The sequence below is a fragment of the Tinamus guttatus genome, unplaced genomic scaffold, assembly GCF_059628265.1.
Source record: "Tinamus guttatus ecotype Peru unplaced genomic scaffold, ASM5962826v1 Tinamus_guttatus_pri_ptg000203l, whole genome shotgun sequence".
Classification (NCBI taxonomy): Eukaryota; Metazoa; Chordata; class Aves; order Tinamiformes; family Tinamidae; genus Tinamus; species Tinamus guttatus.
This window is the reverse complement of record NW_028288737.1, coordinates 4,244,153-4,270,802: the sequence shown is the minus strand read 5'-3', so window position 1 is coordinate 4,270,802 and position 26,650 is coordinate 4,244,153.

Genomic DNA, 26,650 nt, shown 5'->3' with positions numbered 1-26,650 from the left:
ACATTTGCTGGACAGCAGTCCGTGCTTCCCATGGGAAGTTCTTAAGAGCTTCCAAATAATAGCAATAATGCTGAAAATTACTAATTGACATTTATGGAGGGCTACAATATGATCTAAAAGTCCACTGTCCATATGGATCAGCCGAGGAAACTGCAACTCTATTTTATCGTCTGTGAAATAAGATTGCTTTCACAGTGGTTAGGACACTAAGTAGCCTTATAATATTGAAGCATATTCCCATGAGGTTAAATTCTATAGGTTTTCTCCCTGCAACAATCCTATATCTGAAGCAGTTTTATCCATACCTTTTTAGCAACCTGTTTTATTGAAAAACTAACAACACATTAGCCAAATTAATTTATTCATTATTAAAAAGACCTAAGTGAAATGTTTAAAGATGTTCTATGTGCAAGAAGAATTGATATCTCCTTTTTCTTGCTTGTTGCTTTATATCATTGCTGAAAATATACATGTTTGACTACTTGACAGATGGCAATCAGTTCTAGAGCTGAGGAAGCCATGAAACTAGAATCAGCATTTATAGCAAGAAATAATATAATAACAAAAACCTGGAAGCCTTGGAATAGTAGAACTGGGTGAGGAAGGCCTCTTCAGACAGAACTGGGCAAAGCAAGTGTAGTTAGCAATAAAGTGGGAATTGTGGGTGTAAGTCCTGTGAATTTGGCTCTTGATATTTGCTGTGTTTGTGAAAATCTGCTAGACTCTAAGGTCCTTGGATAAAAGAATGTAATTCTTCTGAGGAAAACAAACAACTATTGTCAAGAATGGGGGCAAATGGACTAGAAAGACAGTTTCTCTGCACAATGACAGAGCTGTAACTTCTAATCCACACACATCAAAGACAGAGTGAATATTTATGTCAGTTATGTGCAGCAGATTACCTTAGATAGACAATTGGTATGTCCTAGATTCAGAGCCTGCATTATAAGGCCAAAAGGGAAAGGAATCAGAAAATCAGACTGGAGTTTAACTAAACTGCTGCAACATTCAAACTACCCATTTGCCTTTTTCAAGCCTTATTTTGAGGAATTTGGGCCATTCTATACACTTCCCCTGACTTTCTGAGGGAGAAAAGGTTACCTCTGTTCAATTACAATTATTGAAAAGTAGAAATATGCTGCTCCTTGGTGCAAAGGAACAGGCACATAAGCATGGGAACCTGATTTTTACCCCATGCGGGTATCCTCCTGTTATAACTGTGCACAAAGTATTTCTGATTTGCTCCACTGGCCATGAATGTAGAGCCGGGCCTATACGGTTCTGAAACTCAAAGTTACTTCAATGGATTTGATGGCCTTATGAAAAATAATCATTGTAATAAAAGAAGTCTGAGCTTTACTCAGTGTAACTCAGCAAGGCTTAGATGAAGTATCTGAATCCACCATATGAATTTACACCAAGAGATTTGGCTGCATGACTATAGTTCTAATGTGCAGAGTTTTTAGAGCTATTTCTCTAGCCAACTGAGTAAAGAAATTGTACATATATTAGATAACAGTATGCACTGCATGGCTGCTACGCTTAAGTAATTCTCTGTATTATCCTCAGCTGCAGTGTCAGTTCATTCCCAATCAAGGAGACAATGTGGTGAAACACAGAACTTCAGGGATCTTTCTCCTCTACTAGCAGGAGTGAGATACAATACTGAAAATGCATGGCAATTAAATGCATCTATCTCTCCAGGCACTGAGGATGTTAGGAATAAAAAAATGAGATTTTACAAAGAATTTCGAAGGTAAGGAAATTTTACATTTAGAAGGGAAAATATATGGAGTCTTTTGTAGTGTCTTTTTTTTTCCCAGGTTATAGGTATATAAATATATATATACACACACAAACAAGTATATGAGGTTGAAAAATGCTTGAGCCCTCTACTTGCTTCTACTTTCTTCACCTTTGATGGATCTTCAGGGACTTTAATAAGAGGGAATTGATGAATATAAATCATATGTAGATAAACAGAGGTTGAAAAAAGTTAACCTTATAGACTCAGAGAAACTTAACTCATTCTCTCAGCTGCCAAAAAGAAAAGAAGGGCAGCATAAGTATAAATATTTTATTCTTCTGGTTCATTTGTAATTAAAATGCAAAAATCTAATGTGTGCCTTAAATTACCATCATTGTGAAAAAAATAAGCTGATCGCCTCTCTGTCCCTCCCTCCCATTTCCCTTCCCTTTTCCTTTCCTTTCTCCCTCTCCTTCTCATTTCATTCTCCTCTCCTTCTCCTTCCTTTTTTTTTTTTATGAGGTTACTACATTTGCTAAACTAGAAAGGAAGAAATAAGGTTGCTAAGTAAAGAGATATTTTCCCATCAGGTTGAGAACTTCAAATGCAAAGGATCATGACCTCCCAGAAGAATCTCTAAACACAGGAAACTGTCACTGATAGGAACAGAAAGGAGACCAAATAAGCTTGTTAGCCTAGGGATCTCACTATGAGGTCTTCACCCTAAGTTGGTGGTGTGAGACCCAGGTTCAAGCAGCTGGTCTGAATTAGGTCCAGTGCTGAACTTACTGCTTTACCTTAGAGGTTATTTTCCCCAAATGAAAAATGTGGTATCAAGACGTAGTAAACCTTATACTGTAGAATGCCAGTGGGCTTTGATTCATCACCAGTGACGTACTCCCAATGGACCCAAGTGCCTGAAAAGTGACTAGGAGGGTACCAAGGGGTCTGGACAGGGTGCTGGCAGCAAGTTTGTGGCAGTCTGCAGATCTGTACAGAGATCTGTAGGATTCATACTCCATATTATGGGGATATGCCAATATTGCACCTAAGACCTGTTAGCTGTGCCTACACTGTGTGGTGTGGAGGTTAGAATTTATTTTTCCTCACAAAGATCTATACTCCCCGTGGACTAGTCTGTGAGCTGGACAGTGTGCTCACCTTGCACTCTCTATGCGGGAGCCTCTTCCCTGACACCCCACAGTGGGAATGGGAGCTGTGTGTCCATCACACCTCTCCCTCTGGTGACAAAACTGGTGATGAGCCTTTCCACAGAGTCAGCCTCGATGCAGCTGATGCTCCCTCCCTGCTGGCAACCAGACTCAGCAGAAAACTCAAGTCACGTATGTATCTCCGGCTTACACATTTATTGGAGCTGCACTTTTCCTTCAGCTCACCTGTATCTAGACATTTCTCTGTCTTAAACGTCAAGAAAGAACCAGCTCACAGGAAATTGTTCCAAAATTACAACTCACATATTTGAGTTAGTGCACCCTGCTAAATCTCAGCTATGGCACTGCACTCTTTTATTACCTTCCTCCATAAGAGAAAAGACATTGCGCTCCATTGCTTACAGCAAAATGGACATATAGAAAATGTTCAGAAATGCCACTTAGGGGATGGTCAGTGAAGCCAGAGCCTGGCATAAGCCTAGGACTGAGAACCAGCTTTCAGCACTCCACTATTCATCATCTTCCTGTCTTACGTAAGTGCCCAGACTGGCCTCTCTCAAAGCCCCAAGGTTGACCCTTCAAAAAAATCCCTATTTAACCTTTCTGAAGTCTTTGTCTGCCTGTAAAATGTTATAGTCTGATTCATTAATGCTTCTGAAATGCTCTCTTATAGAAGGGATAATAGAAATATAAAAAGTTTTTTTTTTCTTTTATTAGCTGCTTTTACTCCCAGTCTTCAGAAACTCAATCCTCCCTGTAGTGAGCATTGCCAAAGTTGTCCAGTATATAACTCATGGTTAGGAATTTTTTACCAATTGCCATATCAAAATATTAGAGAGAGGACAACTAGGATTTTCCCCTTTCTCACATCCTCAAGTTGCATAGTTTCAGAATCACAGACACCTTGCTTTCTTGATGTTTTCTTTCTTGCTTTCTTTTCCAATGAGGGTAGGGAAAGGAAGGGTCTGTAACAGTACAAACATCTGACACATAGGGGTCGGCTGAATGTTTAATAAAACCAAACAATCTTGTCAGCTTCATCAGCTCAGACTATGGAAGAGTCTGCCACTGAGTGAAGGAAACCAGCTACAGTAAGGACATGCACTCAGTCAATACCAGCCTGTTTTTAACAGTTTGTACAATAATATTTTCCGGCCTTGTCTAAAGGCTCTTGAGCAGTGTTTCATTGCCGACATGCTGGAGACAAGGTTGGAGTAGCTCTGAATTTGTGCCTGGCCCTGGCCTGGCAAGGCATGCTTTGACGTCAGCAGTGCTGAGGTAGTGGCTGTTGTGCAGCATGAGTCTAATTCAGATGTGCCCCCCACCATCACTCTTCTCGACAAGGAGGACAAACATCGTCTCCACGCAGCAAATATAAAATTAACTGCATTCTTCAAATATAAAATTAACTGCACATCTGAACCCAGATCTAAATTAGCAGAAAGAAAACCCAGACAAGAAGCAAGACCACAGCAATAATTTTTCTAAAATGTAAATCAAACTCACAGGCATGGAGACTGCTTACCCCAGTACAAGAGCACTAAAACAGGTGGATGTTTCCAGACCTAGCAAAGGACTTGACTGACACAGGGAAATCTCTTATGCTCTTTGCCTTTCTCTTGAAGTATCCACCAGAGCAATCCTGAGCAAGTAGCCACTTGCCTCCAACCAAATTTCTCGGCCCTTGTAACTATCCGTAGTCAGGAGCAGACAATCCAAGACAAAAAAAGCCTGATATCTGTCAAAGGGATACAACTAATGCATATCAGACAGGGTAGATGTGGCCCGATATGGCACAAGGTACATTCCCATAGTTCAGTGATTTCTACAGCATTTTAGGAAAAGGTGATGATCCCAGACTGGACCTCACTGGGAAGTTCCAGAAGAGAGCATGTGTGCTCCTAACCACAAAGCCTCAGTAGTATCTGCACTGCCTATACAGTGGGTCAAAAGATCTGGTCAATTAACTATGGATATTAGCCCACATGGAAGTCTGAACACTTATTACCCAAAACTTGATGTAAGACCATCAAAATAATTGCAGATGAACCACCAGACTACTCTTCAGTCTTGTTCAAGCTCATCTTCTGCCTTCCCATATATTTCAGTGGAACAGGACTAAAGAAATTGTAGATTGGACTGGCTTTGAATTAACAATCTAACAGTGAAAAAAATCTCCAAAGAGATTTTCCTCAATTTCTGTATATCAAGTTACCACGGGATATACTTTTCCATGTCTCATTTTATTGTATTAAAATTTTAGACTTAAACCACAAAGAAAAACTGTTAAGGAATACATGAAAGTAAATTGAATGAGAGCTGAATAAAAGGGAAACAAATTACTGAGAATAACAGAGAAGACTGTTTTAGTCCTTTTTCCTCAGGTTTTTTAGGAATCTGCAATTTTATGATTTCCTTGATGTTACATAGTGACATTTTATTCTAGCACACTGTATTCTTTTAATGGCCTCAGTATGACTTCCTATGACTTTTGCACTCTGATATCACTGCTAGGAATTTGTTATTCACACTTCAGCAGTAGTAACTTTAGTTATTTGCTCTAACATTTTCTGATTCACAACTTAAATGTTTGAAAAAGGAGGAGGAAAACCAGATGCGGTTACAACTGCGCCAGCGGCATTTGAGACAAGAGAGGCCAAAGTCTGCAGCACTACTGGATGCTCCTCTGCAGCCACATTGCACAGCATGGTACCCCAGGCTGCAAGCCCTGTAGACATCCCACTCAGCAATGTGTTCAGGTACAAACAAACATGTTTATGGGGTGCAGCACCGTACCATGGGGCACTGCATCTTGGATGAAGACAGCCATGCCCAGGGCCTGTTTGAACCTGGCTGCAGATATCAAACAAACCTCTCCAGGACTGCCTTAATCAGAGGGTGCAGGCCTCATAAGACTGTTATTTTTAATGAAGACTCCTACAGCATTGACACTGACATTGACACTGTCAAAATCTGCACATATCCCAGTCCAACAAATAGTCTAGAACACAGTGTAGAAACAATGCAGAAAGTTCAGGGAAGAGTCTGGCAATCTTTTTCATAATATAATTACAAGTTCCTAGGGAGGACAGAGATTATACTGCATTTAGTGGTAAAAAGTAGTAGTTGCCGTATTCATGGACAGTAGTTGCATCCCTTGGGTTTCATAACTGTGCATAAAGAGCACAGCACACACCAATCCCATCACCTCTTCCACTTGGATTTGTGAGAAAGACAGGGTTCATGGCCACACTGAACAAAAAGAGAAGCATAACACCACTTCACCTTTTTGTCATACTAAAGCCTTGAAAGAATACCAGTGCAGTTCAACTCCTAGCAGTATGAGCTCCTTTGGTCATGGGGAAACACCAATTGCAAAGCCCTGAGGGGTCAGGCATCTCCCGCCAAGAAGCCACCACTCCCCAACACCTGGCTCATCAACAAGCTTCACCTTTTTGATGGTATCTTACTAGAGCCAAGTCTGATAAGGCACATCTCTCCAAAGCTTGCTTGAGATGGTAGAGAAAATTAATTCTAATGCTCCTGCATGGAATAGCAGTAGGAAAATGAAATTTGGCAACCTTTTTTCCCAAGCCTTTATATATATACTTGGATGGATTAGTTAAGAGCAAAATTTTCTTTCCACACCTTTCTTCCTTGAGGCTCACTGAATTTGGTGTTATTTCAGTTTTAGCAAAATTATATATATTTTATGTAGGCAGAAAGATACAGGATTTATAGTGCTTGTAGTCTGATAGCACACAAGCACTTAAACATGGATCATGAAGCATGGTTGCCCAAGACAAATCCAAGGAGAACTTGAGCTCTTTCATTTTCAGATTCTCTCTTTTCTAAATGGGAACACAACACTTCTTTCCCAGACACTATTAGTGTTACTGAAATTATTTCAAAATGGAAACCATGAAAATGCCTGAAGAGGTGTGTTTTTAAAAAAAGACTTGCCAGCCTGGTTCCTTCTTCTAATTTATATGCAGCAAGCATGAGAGAAACAATAACTTAACTCTGTATGCCCAGTCCCAAACTCTGGCTCATCCTTAATTTCTCAAATACATGCTACCATGTGGTATTTCCCAATAAGCGTAGTTTTATTCCAGTATGATAAATACTTGCCTCTAAATCTTTACATCAGATAGAAGAGGCTTTGTGTGGGATTTCTGAAGGCCGGTGGTCATATTGTGAGCAAGCCAGATCTAGCTGAAAGGGCAGAAGGGCGCCAGACCTAGCTGAAAGGGCGAGAGTCAGATAAGGAGTAAAAGAGTTGAGACAAACAGGAAGAGGGGGACGGTCTTTAAATGTAGGGACGCGTGGACACTGCCAGTTAGCCTATCACACTGTATAGTTAGACGCGTGGACGCGGGGTCTTAACCAATCATTGTAAAGAAGCGCTCGCGTGTTCGGGGAAGCCTTGCATATAAGCGTGCTTGGAACCCTGAATAAACTGGCACTGCTTGATCACATTGATCATGTCCGTGGTGTCCGAGACCCCCACGTCGACAGCTTTGCATTATGTTTGATTGAAAGAACACTGAGATATGAAATGTTCATGTACAAGCTCATCCTCATGGGCAGAGCTAAAATTTAGCCAAAGCTGAGTTGAAACAATGATGCTTGACTCATGTATTCCCTGCAAGCCTGCTCTTAATCAGGAGCTTCTTACCCTTATCTTTGTCCCCTTGTACTTAATAACGTAGTGGCAGAAACATTTTAAACACCTGCAGTTCTGTCTTTACATGCGTTTTGGGAATCATTAAGTTCTATAGGAGCAGAAACATAGTTGTCTCTCTAATTATCTCTTGAGGTGCCCATTAGAAAAAGAAAGACCCAGACCACCACGGTCCCACAGCACCAAGAGCAGCTCATCCCCACGCTAATCCATCAAAAGCGTGCAGCCGATCAGGGGCTGACAGCGGGGAAAGACTACACATCGTGGCTTCACGTCTTTCTCCAGGTGAGTTAGCAAGAGCCGTCTCCCCATCCAGTCAAGACCAGAGCTTTGCAGAATGACATGAAGGAAAAATGACTCACAGACTCCTCAAGCCCTTGTAGGTGTAAGCACAGGTCCCTCTGACTCCAGGATTTGTGCCCCAAGATCACCTATATTCTGTCCATATTTTCAACTGAAAAGGGTGCTACAAAGTCTCTTGAAGTGCTTTGCTTAGCTATCCCATGTTTGCACATTGCCAATGACCCAAAAAAACCTACAGCATATGAAACCATGAAAGAGAGGCAAACAAATAAAAGGAAACTACATAAGCTGACAGAACTACTTTTAAATTTGCATATCATAATATTCATAAATGCAATTCCTAAAAACAATAGCAAAATCTCTTGAAAAAATGATTGTAAAAATGATTAATTGCTTATAGATTATTTCATTTTCAGTTTCTCTCTTTTCTAAACATCCTTTTCATTAGTTACAGTCCTTTTCATTAAGATTATCTCCTAACCAGCAAACCAGGTTATCCCTTACATTGAGATACAAATAATAATTTACCTTACGTCATTTTGCTTTTTTGTATTTTGCCCCTCTGTAAATGGCACATCAGCTACTAGATTTTGAGCTCACGGGTGAAATTGTTTTTGACCGCTTGTTTGGGGGGAGTGTGGCTTTTTTTTTTTTTTTTTTTTTTTAAGCAAGCTATCTACCTAGCTCTGTATCCACGACAACAAATCTCCGGTTAATGATTCTCTAGAAAATCACTGTGCAGAAGGTTTATTAGTTTTATTAGTTGTTCCAAGAATTTGTGCAAGAAACTTCCTTAAAATAAATTTTAAAAAGTTACCCTAAACTTATAAGCCAAGCAATCTAAAGATAGCTAAGATCAAATACAACTAAACTTTCTAAAGCAGGGGTTTAAGGTTCATTTTAGATTTGTTTTGGTTTCATGAGAAGTACTCAAAATTGCATGTCAAAATAAGAAACATCAATAGTTGTTAGAATCAATTTGGAATTTGACTAGCTGATAGTAAAGAAGAAGAAAAAAAATCAACACGTCGTAAGAAACCATCTCTCAAGATCTATATCAGTTTTATTTATTTACAATGTCCCAGAAAAAAATGGCAGGGATGTCACAGCAAAACTACAACCATACAGAAATATTTAGGATAGTCATGGCAAAGTTCTCATTCTATCTACCATATCTATTATCTCTATCATTTCTATATCTATTTTTTTTTTCCAAGGATTGGCAGCTCTACCCTATACAGCTTGACGGAGGAGAGGAAGTATATCATAAGAGCCCAAGAAAGACAGTCTGGTCTCTGCCACAGCTAGCTATTCAGAACTTGTTTGTCCAGAGAGGTCAAATTTGAAAAATGTTGAAGCTTTTTTTTTTTTTTGCTTCAACAGTTTTCAAAACCCTTCTCTGGCAAATTCTAATTATTGGTGCCAAAGCAAAGGGACTTGAGAACTTTACAAGGAAAAGGTCGCTAAAATATGAAGTAGAGAAAGAAAGTATTTTTTCCTCATTTCCTTCTCTCATCAATAAACTTTTTAGCTGAAGATTTCCAATAATCGTTTCTTCAAGTACATAACCATTATGAAGAAATTGATTCCAAACCATCTATCAAAGTTAAAAATGACTATACCTATCATCTGATAATTGAAAGTATGATAATTACGAGTATTACAAGTAATTATCAGACAGGTGCAACAAATTTTCTTGATGTAATAGTGATGTGAAACAGTTAGAGAAAATAGTCCTTTTGCTGATATAAGCTGCATCTCTTCTGTTTGGTGATGATAATAAAGCAATAGCCATACAAACAATCTCCCTTAAGTTTCTGGTACTAAGTAGAAGTACTTAATCCAGCAGGCAAACTTTACATCTCCCCTTATGCATAGTAAGCATCTTTATTAACATTTCATGAAAACCTTGGTCCAAAGATTTTTGAAAGCTTGCTGCTCTGTTCTTCATTATTCTGCTCAGCAACCCTAAGAATACTAATGTGTTATACAGGTATAAATTTCTACCATGGAAATCCTGCCGGTATTCACCAAAATATCACATTCTCTAGGTTTTTTTTATGATTCTTTTATTAATTATTATCCCTCTTTATTATCCCTCTTTCCTTGCTTGATGCTAGTATAAGATTAACTGACATGTTATTCCTGGGCACTTCTAAGGGAAAAAAGTCGTTTGATTCTCCTACAGTTTCTGCTAGTATTGACTCATATAATGACCATTTGCTTGGCCACTAATCCACAGTCTGGCAGACCTCAACATTCACAAAATATATATGTATAAATGTATATATTTATACATGTATATATTTGCATGAATGTATCCCCTGTATTTAAGTCAGGATTTTGACTGACTTCTTATTCTAGACTTAAATTTTACTTCCATTCTAGAATCTAGGGAGATATTGCTCTAAGCTTATAATAATTTATCAAAACTAATCACAGAAGCCTGTTTCCCTCTACTGTCAATCTAATACTCAATCTGCAGCATTAGATTTTTAGATTTTTATACCTCTCACTTTCAAAGCCATCTTTCAGGGCCTGTTTTGGTTTGGCTGTGGCAAAGCTCATTGTCATCATCACCATCAGCTGACTTTATTCCACTCATGTCTTCAGCGAAGAACAAACACTGCTGTGCTGGACACTAATCTATCAGCAAAGTGATAGAGCAACGCGGGGCTCAGACAGCTTAATGCTGATGTACTCTTCACGGACTCAGGGTGGGTGAAATTAAAACACAAGGCAGAGTGAACTCTGTTGCAGAGCAGTAAACTAGGCTGCTGGAGCACACGCATAGAGCGTGTCTTGGCCTTACGGGTCAGCTTTGAGCAATGACCGCATCTTGCACTACAGCTCCTCCTCAGCTGGCTACATAAATACTCATGGGCCAATTCAGCATAGCAAAGCTGAAACACTGCTGAGTAATACTCTTCTCAATATTCACAGCATACATCTGCAGTTCAGTCCTCTTTCTGTTTTTATATTTTAAATCTTGTTTACTGCTTATTTAAGTGAGGTTTTAGGAGCTTTGCTTTTGTACGTGTGTCATTCTCCTTGTTGGTGCTCTTTAGGTGTGCACACACCTTTATTATAATTTTCCTTGGCAGCCACAGTATCTTATGGTGTCTACAAATTAAAAATTAGCCTATTTTTTTCTATTTCAACAATGTGCATATTCAGGACAATTTGAATTTCTTTTCTCCAAAACTCTGGTTTAGTAATGCATCTTTCAGCTCTACTGAGAATACAGTTATGTTCTGTGAAGATGCAGAAAACAGTAAACAAACCATTTCCCTTAGATTTTTATTTCTACAATGAATGTTATCTAGCTTGTAATTGTTTTATTTCATACGAGCAGTCACTGAAGAAACTGTTAAAAAAATTATCATAGTGTCTCAAAGGATAATAAAGGTTATCACTATCAATTTACTCTGTTCTTATTGTCTCTCTTACTTCAACGCCATGAGTGTTTGGTTGCTTGATGTGATGAAAAATCTCACTGCTATTGTACAATGACTCTTAACAGACATTATCCACTATCCTTTTATCTGTGAAGTCAAACATGTATTACAGGAACTATAGCAAAAGAGATTTTTTTTTTCCCTACATGGAGTGAAACAACCCAAAAGGTCTAGGTAGAAATCCAAGCCCATTTTGAGGTTCTCAAAGAAACCAAATTTGTAGGGGTTCAACGGGGCAGAAAGAAGTTCCAAAGAGACTGACAGGTTTGTTTACCAGTAGTGACACAGTCCCAGGGAGACACTGCTGGATGAGAAGCACGGGACGATGACAGAGACTAGCTTTTCTTACCTGCAGTGCAATCTCAAAACAGCCCCGGTTTGTCATAGGGGAGTTGCAGTACCCTCCTCATCATGTTGGGATGTAACGGATGTTCATGAACACAGAGAGATCAACACCTACTGGAGGCCTGGTGGCTGTTGGTGCTTGCCTGATGGAGCCACACTTCCTCAGTACTGTGTATGAAAATAAGATGAACAGACAGATCTTTTATCAACGCTCCTTACCTATATATAAAAAAGAGCTCTTTCAAAAAAAATAAACTTTACATATATGTGCATATATGTGTGTATATATATACATGTGTATATCTTTATGCAACACAGAGCAGTTTTGGCAGCTGCAGCCTTGTCTATATTTGGTTTTAGGTCACACAAGCCAGACTGGAGTTAATTACATCTCTGGACTTGGACACAAAGTTATACTAGCCCAACTTGACAGCAATTTCCACCCAAGTCACCCACCTCAGATAGGTGGGAAGGTTCAAAGGGACCCACAGGCATGAGCACTTTGCCCACAGCATGAGCATGAGCAAAATCCTTCAGCTGGAAGTCTTACTACTTTATAAGGCAGTAGCACCCTTGAATCAGCAGTTTTGCAAAAAGTCAAGCTGATAGCTCCTGGCTCATATTTCTTTAGCAGTAATTAAGACTGGTGATGGTGTTAGGAACATAATGAATCACCAATCACAGCAGAGCTTCACATGAACAAGTATCATTTCTAGACAATCAGCTTTTTGATTATAATCATACCTGAAGCTGACTATTCTCCCCTGGTGGAACTCAGATGCTTGGCCACCCAAAACAGTCACATTATGAGCAAAAATATGAGAGAAAGTGAAGATGGACAAAATAGAAACATGGAAGTAAACAAGGTATAACTTCCCAGATAACTAATAGTTAAATGACTAAAAAATACTTGCATCAATAGGGCCCAAAACTTAGTTGCATCAACTTGTCTCTCAGCACCCTGACATAACTTTGTGCTGCAAAAATAAAAATCAGGAAAATTGTTTTCCCTAGCCTCTACCATTTCATAATTAAAGCATATTTTCCCATTCTTTGCGCTCGATAATGTTAAGTCCTTCACCAGGTGTTATACCAAAATCTACAAATCCTTGTAAAGAATAAATAAACAAAAACTTCTGAAAACTTCCGAAGTTATAACTCTTCTACTCCTCCTGTAAAAGTCCTATACTTTCTCCAACAAAGCTCTTAACAAAAGAAGCGAGAACACATGTAAGTGTCCCAAAAAAATGTTTAAAATGGAACATTGATCACAATATGTGAAGGAGAAAGCTCTGTGAATTCATGAATTTGGAAGGGATATCTCAAGTGAAAAAGTTTGAGAGATGTGTTGGATTTTCATCTTAGAATTTCCGCCTTGAAAGGGGAAGCGAACGATAAAGTGCTACTGAACAATAACCTTTCTCCAGCAAAGAGAAAGGTTAAAACTAAAGGCAGAGAAATTTTCCCCTCATTACCTAGTTCCTGAGAAAGCAATATGAATTTTTAATTTTCAGATTTAAAGAATAAAAGGGAATCAATAGTAAGTTAGGTCACGATGTGGCCAAAATGCTGTCTGTCAGAAGCCACTGTCTTCTCTGAACCATTTTTCCTTCCCACCCTACATATTTTCTTAGTCAATCATCACTGTCATTTGTTTCTTGTACTTCATTAACTCTAGTATTAAATGGTTTGGTGGTCTATGTAGTTCCTTTAAAACTCTTGCCTGCTCCTTTGAGCTCTTTTTCTTCCCATAAGATATTGTTCAACATACAGTTTCAATCTCCCATTCAGTCCTCCTTTGAAGTACATTTGATCAGGCCATTCAAACAGGCCTGCCACTTAAACTGAGCAGGAAAACACATGACACAATACAGTGACATTTTACCTAGTATGTGAGCTTGCTCACATTGATTTCCTGAGTTAAAATCACAGGCTGAATCACAGAAGTGGCTGAGGGTCACTGACACAGGAGCTGCTTCCCTCCCTCTATTGCCTTCTGTGCTCCAAGACATAAGGCCCCTAAGTTGAGCACCTGGGTGGCGGACTCAAAATTAGCATATGTGCATGCTCCACAAAATAACAACACCTGCAAGAGAATATCTGAAGGCTCATTTCTTGAGATCAAGCCAGAAAGATCATCAATCGAGGAGACTCCAACTTCTGTTTTCTATTGTTCTCTCTTAGAAGGTTCTCTATCAGAAAACTCTAAAAATGTTACTCCAGTTTAGGTCACTTTTAAACCAAAGGAAATAACTTGGAGGCACAAGTATTTGGGAAAAAAAGCCCTTCATGACAAGAAGAGTAGATCATGTGAGTCACTTTCAAAAATCTCTCCTTCCTGTTCCTGCAATGGCCCTGCTCTTTATATCAGCCACAGAGAAGGGGCTTAGAGGAGTGGGTGCAATGTGTGTGAATCAAAAATAGTTGTGAACAGTCCATTTTCAGTAGCATTTGTGATATCTATACACACACTTGCCTTCATGTCAGAGAATAATCCTAGGCAACTTTAACTTACACAGGCTTAGGCAAAGAGAAATACTTTGTCCCACAGGACTCAGCATCCAAAGAGTCAAGCCCCACAACCTCCTGCAGGGAAGGAGGATATTAAATGGGAAGTTTAAACAGTGTCCCAACATGGAAACATCATGTTGGCTCCAAATCTCTCATGTTTTGAAACTGTTTACATTAGTGGTCTTCAGTTCACCACTCACAAGGTAGTGTCCACCCACCCACCATCTGGCATGTTTCCTACCAAAGACCTCACAGAGCTGCAAGCCAAATGAGCAAAGTGAAGTATTTAGAAACTTTCACTTTTTTTTTCCCTCTTTTCTTGTGCAGGCTTAATAATATCTTTAAAACTGAAGGATAGGTAAACCCACCTTTACTTGCATCAAAGCATGATGCTACCACTTTTTTTGCTACTAGACATGCTCTCTTTCAGGGTGAATTTTATAACAAAGGGCAAATTTCTCTGACACTTTGTCAATAAGAGATATTTTATTAAATAAGTTCTTTCCAGATTCCTGAATATTAATCATTCTCTTGGGTGAACATTGCAGGAGTTTCTTTCTACCTTTTTGGTTTTGTAAACATAATAGTATTTTTCTTCCAGTTAGTTAAACATAAGGAAAACTAGTTCAGTATCTTTTCTTCCTCCCCATTTTCTCTTTGAATTTGCAGGCTTTGCAAGGGAAGTGAATGAGAAAACGTCTGGCTTTTACTCTGGCTTTCAGAAATATGTCTTTTTCTCTGACTGATAGGAAATAAACTATCTTGGAAGATGAGAGAAAATGCGATTGGAAGAAGAATATAACTTTAGCTTGTTCCCTGTAGCAGGAAGCACTGTCAATAGAGGAAAAGAGGGGAAATAAAAGCACCTCTGCTTTCTGTTATTTTGCCAAACTGCTACAGAGCTGGTGCATTTTCATCCAGGTCATCCTCTGTGCTATTTTTTGTCCAAGTTTCTACTGTTTTTAATTTCCCTTCTGAAGCAAGAGTTGAGCTGACCTGCATGAGGAACTTTTAGACAACTGCTCTCTGTCAAAACACAGCATACGTCTGACTGAAAGCTCATTGAGATCAATGAGACACCTTCAAATAAAGGTAATATTCTTTGCATCAGACTCAAAATGTTGCTCTAGTCTGAAAAAAATGACTGAAAATAGTCCCTAGAGACTCTATGTTTATTGCCTCTCAATGATTTCCACATGAAATGTGTTCAAGTTATAAGTAAAACAATATACTTCTTCCTTACTTCCTGACTTAAAATCTCTGCCTGGAATCTGAAGTCATTTTATATATTTTTCTACAACCACTCTGAAAGTTCAGGAGGTTAAACGGGGTTGTGGTGGTAAAATAAAGAAAAATTAAAAAAACAGTGAAATTTCTTTGTCAGCCTGGTATTTTTACAACATTCCTTTGTTGAAGAGAGGAAAGAAAAAAACATCCATCACATTTCTCCTTGTCATCTGTTGTCATGCCATGGCATCTACATTTATTCTGAGCATTCCTCTGAGTCTAAAGTACCATGAAGAAAACAGGAAGTGTATTATCAATGGAGCTGAGCAGTTTTTACAGCAAGTTCTGTGAAGAGTGCTAATCAGGCTTGTATCCTGGCCCTAGGAGCAATGGCATGAAATACAAATACTCATTCCATCACTACGTTCATATTTTCCAAAAGAAGGCCCTGCAAAATGCAGCAGGAATCTGTGAAGTGCTGCCTCTATGCCCCTTTCAGTGAAGATTTATTGCAGCTCCACTAATCAAGTGACTCAGGAAAATTAAAACAGCTGATGGCACAGGAAAATTAAAGAAAGGAGAGCGAAAGAAATATGATAAAAGAGAGATGGTTTTCAAAGGAGAAAATATTCTGTGAGTAATAAGTAGTGCTGGTGTTAGTTGCCTGGACATACTGCACTCAAATCTCTCTTTAGCAAAGAACTATGAGCAAGGGAAACTGAAGTAATGTTATCTTTGACAGGCTGACAGCCATGGTTCACTGCCCCCCTAGGCAATAGCATAAATTAACAGAGAATTTCTTTCAGAGAGCCCTTAGAGCGACTTTTTTTTCCCCTTGCCATGTTTTAGTTAGACACCTTCAAAGCTTTTCCCAGCATTGTATTTTTTTCCTAGCAGAGCTATATAAAAACCTTGTACCAGCCCACTTTCAGGTCTGATCAACCTTCATTGTCCAGCAGATGCACAGAGAACTCCAGTAAAATATCTATGTAAAGACAGTGTTGATAAGTTGTTTGCCATGATCAGTTTTCACCAGCCTTTGATCCCATTTGTAAATAGTTTATACATTTTTGACATGGGTAAAAGAAGAGCCAAGTGCTACTATCACTTTCTCTGTAGGTGGATGATAGTTATACTAGAGATCTGATTTTGCAATTAGTCGGTGTTACTAGTATGTGCCATCGGGCCAAGCAGAGAACTGCTGCATTCATCTCTCCCAGGGCTTAGCAGCAGGTCCCTCACTCGATGCTGCTGAAACATTGGAACAAAAGACAGTAAAGCAGATAACTCACTGGAGTGAAGGGAGTGCTGTGGAATTAAGCATATAGATTGAACTGGACAGTATCTTCGGGATCTGATAAACCTTGCTCTTTGATAAATGCAGATATTTCTAAACTTGGAGCTCAAAACAGACCTAGAACTCCCATAGACTAAAGCATATGATTGAAATGAATTCACAGTTTGTAATGTATTTCTCTTTGCCTTAGATGAAAGATTGCAGCCTATCCTTTGTACAACGCTCAGGGTTCTCCAGGGTCTTTGAAAGTTCTCCATCAATCTTCTGTGACAGGTCCCATGGCTGCCAGTGAATCATCCTTGTTAGATAAGACCAGAATCTTTATATGAATTTTAATTACTTTTTTTGGCATTTAGGAGATGCACAAATACCTAAAGCAAGCATACAGACAGGCTGCCTACTCAATGGAGTACCAAATTCATTCTGTTAGGTCACCAATATTTTCATTTAACCTTCAAGGAATGGATATTTCCATTAAAATTAAATTTCTATACCTGTTCTACTTCCTGATCATTCACCCATCACTCTTCTCTACTCCCTGCTTGACTGTCAAAGCTACACTGAAATTCTCCAAGGTAGGAATTCAGTGGCAAGTGGTATAGCGATAAGAGAGGTGGCAAGTGCTATAGTGATAAGAGAGGTAGAGTCAGAGAAGCACACACAGTGCAATAGCATAGTTCTGTCATAGCTAAAAGGCAACTCATCACCTTCATTGTAAACTAATGACATACTTTGGCTTCGTATATCCATTTCTTTCTTTTGTTATATTTCTTTCTGCAGAAAAATACCATAAAAACAAAGAGAGGCTTTTATACTTGTTCATTTTGGTTAACATCTCTAGCAAAAAAAAATGAATCATTTGTCTCACTTTATAATATTTTTGGATTGACTTCCTAAGAAAGAGAGACTGAAGCGGTCACGCTTAACTGTCCATCTGCCTATCCATCTGTTAAGTTGTCTGTCAGTCCCTCCTCCTCAATAACTTTTTTAACCCACTAGCCACTTTCAGTCAAATTTTACTAATTAAGTAGTGGGTACCAAATCAGAGTCCCCACTGAGGGGAAGGCAGCAGCCAGCTGGTCCCAGCACATGTGTGCTCCCAACCAGCCCCAGGCAAGCTATTGCTTGCACAAGCAACAGGTCAGAGAACTGGAACATTACACGAGTGATGTGTAAGGGATCTGAAATGCTTCCTCCACTGAGGGAGTCACTGTTCATGCAACATATCAAATTGATCACTGAATTTTAACTTGGTACTAGCTATGCTGCACACCAGCATCTGAGTTGATATGAACACAGGACTTTTGCTACTGAAAGGAAGGATATATTATGTCCTACATTCAGTTAAGTTTGGGAGAGCATTTATTCTACATCTGTTCTGTCAAAGGAGTAGGTTTTGAGATGTCAGATAAAATCTTGGTTTACCAGTGGATGTAGTAAGAGATGCTGGGACAGGAGAGACTAGAAGAAATAATATTCAAGAGTTTCTGGTATAGATTTCATTCAACTTTAAAGCCATCTCCCCTTTTTCATCCCTCTTCAGCCCCAAATGATTTGCAAGTACAAAAAAAAATCCAAATCAAAATCTATATCCATGCAACAATATTAGCTATTCCAGCCTACTCATTAAAATCCTCAGAAATAACTGAAAACTTCTGCAAAATATGGGTGTATTGTCAGCAGAGGTCTTTCTACCATGCAGTATTTAGAAGGTGTAAAACATGGTTTTTTGTTTTTTGTTTTTTTTTTTTAAATGGTAGAAATCACCTGTTGGCAAAACCACATGCCGGTGTGTAGGTTTTTGCTCTTCTTATCATGCTGTTATGTTTCTTCTTTTTGAGAAATCATTTGTTGTTGCTACTTTTCTTTTTTTTTTTTTAACAGAGCAATTATTGAGAAGCTGTTGCAAGCAGCAGAAGGAAGTAACTTTCTATCACAAGCCTAATATAGGAAGAAATTGCGATGGTAAACAAAATTAATGAATTTCAAAAAAGAAAAAAAAAAGCACACTCCAGTAACTGAGGAAAAAGCAAGAAATGGGAAGATAACCCGAGGGATATGACAGTTCAAAGAAACTGGCAAATTACCAGAACAAAAGACTATGACACAAGCAGAAGGGTAAATTATTCTAATGTGAAGAAGAAATGGTAACATTTTAAGAGACCCAAATGGCTGCAATAGGAATTTTCTAAGCACCCAAGGACCTTAATGGAATCATGCAAGAAGAGAAACAAGAGTGAGTAACTAAATGAAGAGCATAAGGGCACATAGGTCCATGTTACATTGAATTGCAAATATGGCAAGGTAAAATCAGAATAGCTAGCCTTAAAAGTGAAATATTAGAAAGCAACAGTTAAAAGTCCTACATGGGTCCCTTTTTGAACAAAAAAGGGTATACCAGATGACATACTGTCAACTGAAGCAATCAACATTTTTACTTCTATCTTCACAATAAAGATAAATTGTGAATGCAGTTACTTTTCATAAGGCAAACAGGCCAAAATGGGAATGAAATGCTTTTTAAAGTATTTGGAAGAAAACAGATGTGTTCAGCTTGGCACAGACTGTTAAAATTCATTCCTGAGTGTAATATGCTAACCAGACTGACATTAGCAAATATCATTAAGAGCTTGATTAGAGTAGGGACTAATCAAAGAACTGGAGACATGCAAGCATAATACTTACATAAAAAGATGTGAAAATAAGTAATATGCTAGCCGGCCTTCTCCACGTTGCTAGATAGAAGATATTAGAACAAGCCTTTAGGCCTATAAGGCTCTGCAGGGCAATAAGGTTACAAAAATCTGTCAGTCATGTGTTGGCAAGAACTGCTTGGGTTGGGCTGACTCAATTTCCTGTTTTGGCTTCATATTGAGGTTAATGGAGAAAAATGTGATATATCTTGACATGAAGGGGCTTTTCACATTATCCAGTGTGCCTGCTCATAAGCCCAATAGAGATATAATGGTTGAGTGAAATTGTTGAAAGACAAATGCACAACCGATTAAAAAAAATGTGCACTCAGAGTGGTATCAATGATTTGTCCTTAAACTGAGAAGAAATTTCATTAGTGGATTTAGCTTCTGGAAGAAACAATCCTAAGCCTGTTGCTATTCAATAATTTTTACAACTTTGGATATTGAATTAAAATTCTAAATTTTGTGAATGTCCCCAAGCCAATAGAGTTTCCTGACCATTTCAAAGAATTCAGAATAATTTTAATATAATTAAAATGCAGAAATCAGTTGCCCAAGCACAGAATGTGGCATGTGCAAGAGGGCCTCAGATATGAAAAAGAAGGTATTGGAGTTGCAGTAAAAAACAATCCAAGCATTGTTCTATGTCTCTATGATCTTACCAGAGACAAATTCCCAGTTGTGCTAACAGGGCTGCCATAGCTGAGACAAGGTCAAAGTCATCATTTCCTTATAGCTGCCAGTATTTAGGTCTCATCTGTAAGGCAATGAACAGTTTTGAAATCTGTTCTTTAAGAAAAGTCTGTACATTTAAAAGAGTCCCAAGGAGAGCAAGACTTGCAAAAGATAGCACAGGAGAAAAGGCTGAAGGAACTGGGCTTGCTCAGTCTGACAAAAAGAAGGGGAAAGAAAGCCTACTAATTGTCTGCCATAGTTTGAAAAGCTTCTATGAAGGAAACTTACATTTTTTCAAATTTATTGGGAATGTGATGGGAAGAAACCAATCGAATTTAAAGAGAATTGAGGAATTTTCTCCTCTAGAGATTTGAAGAAGGGTTAAGCTGAGATATGTCAGGGACAGTGTGGGGTATTTTTGATTTTGCCTCTTTATGGGAGCATGGATTAGGTGACCTAAGCCTTTCAGCCCCCTGATTTTATGATTTTTCAGTATAGTTAATTCTGTGCTTTGGCACAGATTTTTTTTTTCCTGAAACACAAAAAGCAGCATTTGCACTTGGTTTTTTTAAAGTGGGATTGACTTATACAAGTTTGACAGCCATACTTGAATAATGTTTTATACTTCACAATTGTTTTATATGCCCAAATTAAGCAGATTATGATAACAAACATTAGACAGAATCACTGATTTTTTTTTCTTTGAACAGGGGACCTGCAAGGCCCTGACACCTGCCAATACTCGTCAGAAAGAAAATTAAATCTTTTAAGATGAGGTTTAGATATTGAAAAGTGCTATGCACCTTGATTAAGGTATATATCCCCTAGAAAATGATTCCTTGGATTCAATTCACAAATTTCAAATTTTTTGATAAGAGAGGATTCACAACACTGTTCTACAGGTCTGCCGTGACGGTTGCTTCTCTTAGGGTGTTTACTTATTCATTAGTTTTGATTTGGTTATACTGGCCCAGTGAAGATGGATATTAAAGCTAAGAGTTCCTGAGGAGAAAAAAACAACAGCAACCACAAAAGCTAAGGAAGGGTACCTCTAACACTGTCTCTGAAAACAGAGTAACTGCTTCTTCAGATTCATGGTTCTTAATTTCTCTGCCTGCAGCACATTATGCCTAATGGCGTTAGTCACAAGGTATGAGGTTTCCTGGTAGAATGGAACTCAGTGTGACTGCTGTAAGCAACTGTGATGTGCACATCCCTCTAACACCCCTCATTATTAGGGACATCAGCCATTTTAGGCCAGCGTTGCTTTCCATTCCACGGAGTCCCCATATCATCTTACTGTTCAAGGCTAAGAATTAAATTAGTGATAGTTTGACACTCAGGTTGTAACAATAACTACTCCCAAAAGGACCTAACCTCTCTTTGCAGTAGGATTTGTCTTTTGCTATTTTTGGTTGTATCTATCTATCTATCATCTCCACCGTAACATTCCCTGGCATGCCAGATCATCTTAGTGTCAAAAATAAACCTGAAGTGCAATGTTTTTCTTTCCTCCCAAACAACAAAACTTGTTGGGAAAGGGAGGGAAGAAATGGAGGATTTATTTTAAAAATAAATAAATAAATAAATAAAAATCTGAGCTTCCTAAAATACTGAACTAGTCTTTAAACTTGCCCTGGGCCAATCTCCAAATGCCATAAGACATTGAAGAACTCTGAGACAAGTTAAATTAAAGTAAATATGTTTTCAGAAAAATACAGGCTATTCATTTCAATACATCAGATGAGCCGTCCAGTCAGGACAAATTGAGTGAGCAGACAGAACATATTTTTAAACTGAAGGATGTGTTCCACTTTTGTGTGTGTGTGTGCATGTGTGTGTGTGTTTTCATTTGTCTTAAATTACTTGAGTTTTTTGTTCTTCACATTTTGCTTTCCTGGAAAATCAAAGTTTAGATTAGAGCATGCATTTTTTTCAATGTCTGAAAAAAGTATTTTCAGCTTCAGTTTTGGTACATCAACCAATACAATTCTTTCAGTGTTCTGTAATCATCACAATTAAATACAGTAAAGCCATGCACAGCAGTCCATAAAATATTGGACTGCATTCTCAACACAGTGAAGCATAAACAACAGTCCCCAAGAGAACTGAATGAGTAATACAAGCAAGCGAAAAATAGTCCCTTTTAAGACACAAATTGCATGTTGCAATAATCTAAGAAAACTGCAACATGATTCCGTCATCAATGTCACCGAGTCTTCAGTCAGCCATGTCATTTATGGGCTTAGTGCTCACTGAATTTTTAAAAGTTATGTTAAAATATTTAATAAATAATGCACTAAACATCTGATGATCTGTCAACTGCAACTATGCTGGAAAATGTTAAAAAACAGGCAAATGCTTTTATCACAGATTGTGTTTTCCACCAGTTTGCTATTTGCACTGCATGAATAATTTGTGATTCTAAAAGTAATATTAAAATCCATTTCCCAATGGCATCTACATATATTGCAATGTACTGCTAGGTCCTGCAACATGAAATATTTAAATAATTTGAATATTTTTGTTATTCAGTAGAAAAGGCATTAGCAATGGGGGAAAGTGGAGGATGTTTAAAATATTTCTTATAACAATCTTTCGATGTCTATACGAAGTACAGCAAATAAACCCATGTAATATTAATAAAGATGGGGAAAGCCATTTCCTTGTGTTCTCAGTGGATTTTTTTCCTCCTTTTCAGTCTTTGTTCCAGTTTTATTGTTGTAGATGCTTTCTTAACTACAGACCAAATTGTATCATATAATATTCCGCACCCCTTGGAATTAAAACATTTTATTTCAAAAATGTCACCACTCGTCTTGTTGGAGATGCCATGTTTCACCTACCTGGTAGAAAGATTTACAAGGCCAATTATCTTCCAGCAGCACTGATTTTCCCTAAGCAGTGCGAAGGGAGGGCACTGCTGTATGACAGAATCTGGCAAAATTATGATGAGCGTTTTCTGGGCTCCCATCTGGAACCCAAGTGGCTTTTCTTCATTTTCTGTATGAAAATTCCCACAAAATTCAAAATGCATCTTTTGCTTAAGTATCATCTTGGCTCTCTGGTCCTGGACCACCAAAATTCTTGGCCCAGTCGGTTTAAAGGTGGCATATTCACAAGGCCCTTTTAGCAGGTTTGATTGTTTTGTAAGGTAACTTCCAAGTAGAGTGATGAGGCAGGAGAACAAATAGCAAATTTTGCATATTAGACTAGATCTTAATCCTAACAGAAAAGATGCACATTGATTTCAATAAGCCTCAACACTATTAAAAAATTAGTTGCAACGTTCATTAAGAAGTAACCATTGTGGTTCATTGACTGACTGCACAGCAGTTAAGAACAGTGCTTGTCTCAAGGACCTTTAAATGCATTCTTACGTTGTATCTATCTCTCCATTTGACTTTCAGAAGATTATTACAGTACTTGCAGCATAACAAAATGTTACTGTGCATGTTCCAGTTACATTTTTTTTCAAGCACTTTTAATTCAGCAAAATCAGATCTAGCACAGTGAAGGGCCTCTGACTTCCAGCAACCAGAAGCCAACCTGCTGACCACTCTTTCCAAGCATTGCATCACAGACATTCACCATGTTCCACTGGGACATTTACTTGTGCTTCCAAAAGGATATTCACCTTGTGACACAGCAAGAAAAACTCACCTGAAAAAGTGAGGACTGAGAAATTCATAAGCAATTCAGAGAAAGGGCTTAGACCGGAGAAATTTTGAATATGACTGCTGCCAGTGCCCTGTAACAGGAAGAGGTGCCTGAGATTTCTCCCTTTTTACCCTCAGTTTGCATTTCCTGCTTTTCTCTTTGAATGCTCAGTTTCCCTTTCCAATACTTTGGCAACATGTGTAGGCAGTAAAGCCTTCAGGGCAGGGTAGAAATTGTCTTTTATAATACATGTTTGCAGTACTTCACACATGGGACTCTGATCTCCCAATAAATGATACTTGAGTGGTAAAACTGTCATCATTATAAAAATACTTTGTTCATTGAAAATAATAAATATACATATATATCTATATACATGCATATGTATATACATATACTGACGCAAGTTGTAGATACTTGCCAGCTGAATTAAATTACTGCTTGGTACCATTCCTGATATTTGAATTAAGGGATTTACTTCTCTGTCTCCTCTTTAGTTACAAAAACAGACTGATTCTGATTATGGTCATTCTTTCTCTCCTACGCTAACATTTTGTGCTTTATATCACATGTGTTTTTTGTGATTTTCTTAATAGGCTATTGGGCGATACTTGCCAAAACCGTTAAGTGCGTGTGTGTGTGTACATATACATACTCCTATAGAAACACATTAAAAATGGTAGCTCCAGTGAGTGATTTGTTCTGACAGTTGCGTTGTCAAGTTACTGGAAAATGAAAAGGAAAGATGTAAGCTGTAGTGAATGAATGAGACCCTGCTGTAAGACATCTCAAGAAGCTTTTAAAACACACTGCTAGCAGAAAACATCAAAAGATGTTGGTGGTGTTGTAGGTGGGGGGTAGCCGCGGCTGCAGTGACCATGAGTTGGTGGAGTTCAGGATCCAATGAGGAGGTGGCAGGGCTGTAAGTAGCCTTGCGACAATGGACTTCAGGAGGGCCAACTTCAGCCTCTTCAGAGACCTCCTTGGAAGAATCCCATGGGCTAGAGCCCTAGAAGGTAGGGGGGCTCAAGAAAGCTGGTTAGTTTTGAAGTGGCACTTCCTCCACGCCCAGCAACAGTGCATCCCTGTGTGTAAGAAGTCAGGCAGAGGGGGCAGGAGACCTGCGTGGATGAGCAGGGAGCTTGTGGCAATGCTAAAGCAGAAGGCAGCGGTATACAGAATGTGGAAAAAAGGACAGGCCCCCTGGGAGAAATACAGGAATGTAGTCAGGGAACGCAGAGATGCAACAAGGAAAGCTAAGGCACGGTTGGAACACAATCTGGCAAGGGACGTTAAAAATAACAAGAAAAAAAAATTCAAATACACTAACAGCAAAAGGAAAATCAGGGAAAACATGGGTCCGCTGGCGGACGGGATGGGCACCCTGGTTAGAAATAACACAGAAAAAGCAGAGTTGCTGAATGCCTTCTTTGCTTCGGTGTTCACCAAGGGCAGCCCATTAGAGCCCCAGGCCCTAGGGACAAGAGAGGAAGCTGGTGGAGAGGAAGACCTGCCCTGGGTAGAGGAAGATTGGGTCAGAGAGCACCTAAGGAACCTCGATACCCACAAATCCATGGGCCCTGATGGGATGCACCCCAGAGTGCTGCGGGAGCTGGCAGATGCCATAGCTAAGCCGCTCTCCATCATCTTTGAAAGATCCTGGAGAACGGGGGCGGTGCCGGAAGACTGGAAGAAGGCCAATGTCACACCGGTCTTCAAAAAACGCAAGAAGGAAGACCCAGGCAACTACAGGCCAGTAAGCCTCACCTCCATCCCCGGAAAAGTGATGGAACAGCTCATACTGGCCATTGTCTCCAGGCACATGGAGGACAAGAAGGTGCTCAAGAGTAGTCAGCATGGATTCACCAAGTGGAAATTTTGCTTGACTAACCTGAGAGCCTTCTATGATGGAATGACCAGCTGGATAGATGAGGGGAGAGCGGTGGATGTCGTCTATCTCGACTTCACCAAGGCTTTTGACACCATCCCTCACAACATCCTCCTGGGCAAGCTCCGGAAGTGTGGGATACATGAGTGGACAGTGAGGTGGATTAGGAACTGGCTGAATGGCAGAGCTCAGAGGGTGGTGATCAGCGGCGCAGAGTCTAGTTGGAGGCCTGTAGCTAGCAGGGTCCCCCAGGGGTCAGTCCTTGGTCCAGTCCTGTTCAATTTATTCATCAATGACCTGGATGAAGGCACAGAGTGCTCCCTCAGCAAGTTTGCTGATGACACGAAACTGGGAGGAGTAGCTGATACCCCAGAGGGCTGCGCTGCCATTCAGAGGGACCTGGACAGACTGGACAACTGGGCGGTGACAAACCTCATGCAATTCAACAAGGCCAAGTGCAAGGTTCTGCACCTGGGGAGGAATAACCCTAGACACCAGTACAGGCTGGGGACCGACCTTCTGGAGAGCAGCTCTACGGAGAAAGACCTGGGTGTCATGGTGGACGACAAGTTGACCATGAGGCAGCAGTGTGCCCTCGTGGCCAAGAAGGCCAATGGGATCCTGGGGTGCATTAGGAAGGGCGTCTCCAGCAGGTTGAGGGAGCTGCTCCTGCCCCTCTACTCAGCCCTGGTGAGGCCACATCTGGAGTATTGTGTCCAGTTCTGGGCTCCACAGTATAAGAGGGATGTGGAGCTGCTGGAGAGAGTCCAGCGCAGGGCTACAAGGATGATCAGGGGCCTGGAACATCTGCCCTATGAGGAGAGGCTGAGGGAGCTGGGCCTGTTCAGCCTGGAGAAGAGAAGGCTGAGAGGGGATCTGATCAGTGTCTATAGGTACCTCAAGGGAGGGAGTGCAGAGGATGGTGCTGGTCTCTTTTCACTGGTGGCCACCGACAGAACTAGAGGTAATAGCCACAAACTGAAACAT